Genomic DNA, 6,205 nt, shown 5'->3' with positions numbered 1-6,205 from the left:
TGGTCTCCCCAATATGAGAGGGACTTTTGAGTCATCTTCCATGTCAAGAATGACAAAATCCACTGGGAAAACAAACTTATCCACCTTAACCACAACATCCTCAATGATCCCGTAAGGGGTTTTTAAAGACCTGTCCGCCATTTGCAAAGAAATCATAGTTGGGGTAACCTCACCTAAGTTCAACCTTTTAAACATACTGAGTGGCATCAAATTGATACTCGCTCCTAAATCACACAAGGCTTCTACCACAATTAACCCCTCTATCTATACCGGAATAGTAAAGCTCCCGGGATCTCTCCTTTTTTTAGGCATCTTTCTTTGCAAAATGGCACTACACTCTTCGGTCATCAAGATAGTTTCATCAACCTCACTCAACTTCCTTCTCTTGCTGAGAATGTCTTTCATGAACTTAGCATAGATTGGCATTTGCTCTAAGGCTTCGGAGAAAGGAATATTAATATGGAGCTTTTTGAAAACTTCCAAGAACTTAGAAAATTGTTTATCCAAATTTTTCTTCACCAAAGCCTTAGGAAATGGAATCTTGCGAAGTTCAGGGATATGAGTGTTAACAATCCTAGTTCTAGTGGGCTCTCTAGCTCTTTCCTCCAAAACACCCTCATCTCTCTCTACCTCAGCTTCCTCATTTTTCTCTCCCTCAATTTTTTTCTCTGGCTCATGTAACACTCTTCCACTTCTAGTAGAAACAACAACAGTATTTTCTTGCTCAGTTAAAGCCAAAGTTTCGGAAGAGAACTTACCTTGGTGATTTTCGGACATTTGCTTCGCTAGCTTCCCCAATTGACTCTCCAAGCTCTTTATAGCCATCTCGTGGCTCTTGTAATTACTTGCTGAATGATCGATGAATCTCTCGATCAGCTCCTCTAGACTCCTCTTGCCAATCGCCTTTGCAACAATTTGCGTCTGGACAAAAGGATTTTGTTCTGTGGTTGGGACTCCTCCTCCATGCATTGATGCTTTGGTCTCACCATCACCATCATTAAGAGTACACTGGTTACTAGCATGAGACCCACCACAAAACTCACACTCCAAGCAAGTTATCTTGGCTCCACTTGACTTGGTCTCCTCTATATGTTTCCGGATTACCGCCATTTCCTCGGCGAGTTGTTTGTTGGAGGCCATGATCTTGTCATAAGCTTCAACTTCAAAAGAACTTCTTCGGATTTGGCGTTCATTCTCGGAGTTCATGGCCCTCACCGCCATCGTCTCTATCAAATCATACCCCGCTTGTGAGGGCAAAGCGTCGAACTCCCCATTCGAGGCTGCGTCCAAGCCAAACCTTGATGAATATAGTAAACCATCATAGAACATCGCCACACATTCTGCTTGGGTGAGATTGTGTTGAGGACATTTCCTCAAAAGCTTCTTAAAGTGCTCCCAAGCCTCATAAAGATTTTCATCTGTGGATTGTGCGAAGGTCATGATATCATTCTTCAATTTCCTCAAAAGAGACCTCGGGAAGAACCTCGTTGTGAATTTTTCTGCAAGGTCTTCCCAAGTAGTGAGACTCCCTTGAGGTTGTGAATTTAGCCATTCCTCTGCTACGTCCTTCAAAGAGAAGGGAAATAAGCTCAACCGGATTGCTTCCGAAGGAACATTCACCACACGAGAAGTGTTGCAATTCCGGAGGAACTTCTCCATATGAGCATGACGATCTTCTTAGGAACCTCCACCATATTGGCTTTGGCTCACCATGTTGGTGAATGCCGGTCTCAACTCAAAGTTCCCAACTCCTTCGGGGATGACAATACTTTCGGGATAGTCAAAGCTCATAGACCCCGAAGTTAGTTCCCGAAGAGTCCGGTTGGCATTCTCAACTTCTTGTTCACGCAAACGGAGGGTAATACCCTCTTGGATCCTTGCCTCCATGTGGGCTTGCATCTCCTCCTCTGTCATGCGGCCACCCATGGTGGTGCTTCTCTTGAAAGCAACCTGCGAATGACACTCAACAGAGGAAGATTACTAGCACCAATTCCAGACAACTTAAAAAACTTAAAACAAAACCAAAAACATAAAACCTAAACAAAAAATCGCAAAACAATTCCCCGATTTTAAATTATCGAACCACAGGGAATTGGATTGCAAATTCAGTTTAAGAGCCAAGTTCAAGGTTAAAAAGAAAGTAAAACTCAGTTTTAAAGATTGATTGTTTCTTAGATTAAGCTAAAGACAAATGAACAAGTAAATTGAGCGTGTGTAAATCAGAGAAAAGATTGCCTTGGGTTCTTGTTCAACTAATTCAGTTTTAGCAAACCTTCCTATCCAATAAATCCTGAGTCTCCCCTTGAAGTTCTAGCCTAGATAGTCATCTATCGATGCCTCGTAAAGAAAACCCTTCCTAACCAAAAGATAGGTTCAATTCCTTGATAACCTAAGCGTTTGATAGAAGCATTAAGCATACAATTCAGGCCAACCAACCCCAACTCTTCCTCTATTCCTAGCATCAAGTATAGAAGGAGTAATCTCACAACAAGTCCCAATTCTATAACAAACTATCGTTATGATTAAAGAAAAGTAAGAAGCTAACATGCATTAAAGCTTGAAAGATTAAGCATAGAAGTGAGATTCAAGGGTTTACTTAGAACATTACGAATAGGAAAGGAATTAAAAGCTAAAACATCCAAAGTCTTACAAAGAACCCAAAACAAAGGGGTTTTTAGCCAAGCATGGCTATGGAATCCATACAAGAAGATGAAGATAAAACCTGGAACATAAGGCCTAGAAAAAGTTCCTCAAGCTCCAGAACTCAAACCCTCTCTTCTAACTTATTGAAATATGATAAAATGACAAAAGGTCCCAAAAGAAATGACAAAAAATCAATTTATAGACAATCTGTGCGAACTGGGGCGCTCAAGCGCTGCCCTGGGGCGCTTGGGCGCCCATATGGCAGAAGCAAAGCTCCAAGCTTCTGGAGTGCTGGCGCTTGAGCGCCAGGTGAGGGCGCTTGAGCGCCAGCTTCACGTTGCTTCTTTCAATTCCTTTGCATCTTGGCCTTCCTTTTCCATGAGTTATATGCTGAAGCACTAAAAGACCAAGACAAAAATCAAGAAATTCAAAGGGTCTTTAACCACCTTACTCCTCACAAATCCATGGAAAACAAATGCAAGTCCTAAACTTACTTAAAATGCAAGAAAGGTCCCTAAAAAACTATGAAATTACCAAAATCGAGCAAAACAATAATAAAGATAAAAATGCATGGAAATGCATGAAACACTACATGAGACTCAATAGAAAGACTCAAAATAAACTACGAAATGACCCAAAAAACACTACCAAACTAGGGTCATCACTGCCCGTAGAATGAAATTTAAAAAACTGGAGAAGACGAAACGAGCGTCAATCAGGTCTCCCAGACATCAAAACGGAGTAATCACATGGTGTGAGGAGCGTTTGAGGAGAGGAATGTGTTTGAGAGAGAAAGAGAGAAAACGCAGATTGAAGAAGCAAAGAAGAGAGAGAAATAGAAAACAGATGAATTATTTTTTATTTAATTAGATTTTAAGGAATTAAATGCTGATTTGACTTTTTTAAAAAACCGTATTATTCAAAAATTAGAGAGAATGAAAGGGAGAAGAAAGAAGGAGAAAGGGGCTAAAGATGACACGTAGGATTCAGCAGAATATGAGCCAATCAGAGGATGCCACGTCATGTATTTGGGTTCCTAGAATAACCCCTAAATGTATATATTATGGATTTATGAGATAAAGTGATACTTATCTTTTAAGAAGCTACTTTGTTTCTCTTTCTCAAATTTTGTTGAGCAGTAACGGTATCGCCTTTGGCACGAAAAAAATATTTTTTGCTTTGAAATTGTAGGAAATATTAGGAAGATAACCATTGTTTTGAAAGTAAATATTCCGACAGATCTCCGATGCAATCTATGCCGGGTTTGCTCCCTAAACTTAACACAGTTGCACGCAAGTTACTATGCACTCAGAACCTAAAGGTGGTAGAGACTCTACAACGTAACAATGTTGACATTATATCAAAAAGAGGAAGAACATTATTCTTTTCCTCATATCTCCACGGTTCTCTTCTCCATCAGGTCAAAAAATTCGTTTACTCTTGCAACAGTTACATTTTCCACCAAATAACAATGAATTGTGTGATAAAAGGCATTAAAATCACACTTCAATTTTACTAAGGCACGTGAACCATTTTGAATAATCATTCTTCCCACCTCATTTTTGAGGTGTGAAGATGTGGAGGAGGAGAGATGAAAAGAAAAGAGAGAAAGTAAAGATGTGATAGAATAATGTTTAGTTGACATACCAATTTCACCTTCACCTTGTGAGATTAGATAGAAATGAGAGAGAAATGAATGATATGATTTGTGACGTGACAGGAAATGCAAAGAGATAGAAAGAAAAATAAGTGGAAATGAGATGGAAGAGAAAATGATGTGTATATATCATAACTCAAACGGAAGTGTAACATTAACAATGACGTTATGTTTTGAAAAGTTGAAAGTTTTTTTTTGACATAGAAAAGTTGAAAGTTGAACAGCTGCAACTGAAAATTTTGAAAGTAACGACATTGGCCGAGAGTAATCATTTGGAAAATATACTCTCACTTCATTTTGGATGTATCAACTGCTGTTACAGCCGATCGAATTTGACGATGTATCAAGCTTAAATATGTTGTTTCTGTTTTAAACAGCAGTCATGCCCCTACTCTACTTCCAATTAAAATATGTCAAGTGTAATAGGCTGCCATGTCAACTAAGTTTTATGTTTCACATTTAGGTCCCTTAACTACTTAATATTTTTTTACCTTTCCCCAACAAATTATATGTTTTAATTTTTATTTTTTCTGAAAAATCTTTAATCTAAAATCTGAGAAAGGGTTACTGTTTCATCTTCAGTGGCCATGCCCCCCACCCTAATCCTTTCCTCTAACAATTTCTGTTTCATCTTCAATGGCCACCTCGTCGGCAGCCTTGCCGGTGGAAGATCAAACACCGGTTGTCCACCATCGCGAAGGGTCTCCATTCCATCGCGCAGGTTCGCGATTTGCTTTCATCGCGAAGCTCCAATATCATCATCTGCTTCAAACACCACCCCACCCCTCTTCCCCGCCGCTGCAAAACCAGAAGCACATCTGACAGTGAGCCAATATGTGATTGAAGCCCCGGTCAGTCCTTTTCGGTGAACTCGTTTCAGCCCAGCCACACGAAGGTGAAATCGACTGGGTGACTTTTATTAATTGTAACCAAACTATAATACAGTTTATGTACGTAACCAGTGCAAAATATATCATTTAGAGTTCGTTGGCTTAGTGGTAACTGCTCTTTTTTAACTCTGTCGTGACCGGAGTTCGAACCTCATTGGGGTCCTTTTTTTTGTATTTATAAACAATAATAATACTTTTTTTTTGATACATCAGAAAACTATCAGCAAAATAAAACTAAGGAACTTACAAAGAGACCTTCAACAGAAGGTACTCCACGTCAGGGTCTGGGACATCAATGATCCAGGATCCTGAGGAACTAGCAGCTGCCCCCCGCCTTGCCAAGTGATCCGCAACCGCATTGCTCTCCTGATGAATACAACTAAGCTTCGCCTCCCAATCCCACCTCAACATCTGCTTGATGGTATAAAACACCAGGAAATCCGAGTGCAATTGAACAGCTGCTTCATCCGCTAAGGTGGTCACAAGTGCAGCACAGTCAACCTCACATATGACTCTCCGAAAACCTTGATCCCACGCTAGACTAAGTACCTCTCGTAGCGCTACCGCTTCCGCCTTAAACGCACTATATCCGGCGTTCCCGGAGAAACATCCCACCACCCAACGACCATTCTGGTCTCGAATGATCCCACCACCACCAATCCGCTGGTCCATGTCGCGAAAGCTCCCATCAGAGTTGCATTTTACCACCTCCGGTGGCGGTGGAAACCAGGCATGGCAAAGAAGAGAGTTGTTCACAGAACTGTTGCGCACGCAATCATCATGATCATGCGATAATTTCCGCCACGCCACCTCGAAGGGCCAAGGATGCGGATCCAACAACGAATTACATCTCCACTTCCAGGATGCCCACAAACCTGCTAAGAACTTAATCCCATGTGTGCCACAAGCCAACGAGGACACCCGAACCGCCAAATCAGAACATCTCTACTTCTAGGATGCACCAAGCCGCTGCCACAGGTCCCAAGATCGCGGACAATCCCTGAGACAGTGAAGA

The 6,205-nt window shown here is 41.1% G+C and overlaps 1 non-coding gene across 1 annotated transcript; it reads left to right on the top strand.

Annotated features, from left to right (window-relative positions):
• Positions 1 to 1,351: 1,351 nt before the first annotated feature.
• Positions 1,352 to 1,458, top strand: LOC130721641 (small nucleolar RNA R71). Its single transcript, XR_009013564.1, has one exon. It is a non-coding gene; the product is annotated as a small nucleolar RNA R71 (small nucleolar RNA).
• The last annotated feature ends 4,747 nt before the right edge of the window (positions 1,459 to 6,205 follow it).

The sequence above is a fragment of the Lotus japonicus genome, chromosome 5 (assembly GCF_012489685.1).
Source record: "Lotus japonicus ecotype B-129 chromosome 5, LjGifu_v1.2".
Lineage (NCBI taxonomy): Eukaryota > Viridiplantae > Streptophyta > Magnoliopsida > Fabales > Fabaceae > Lotus > Lotus japonicus.
This window is presented reverse-complemented; position numbering and strand designations above follow the sequence as displayed.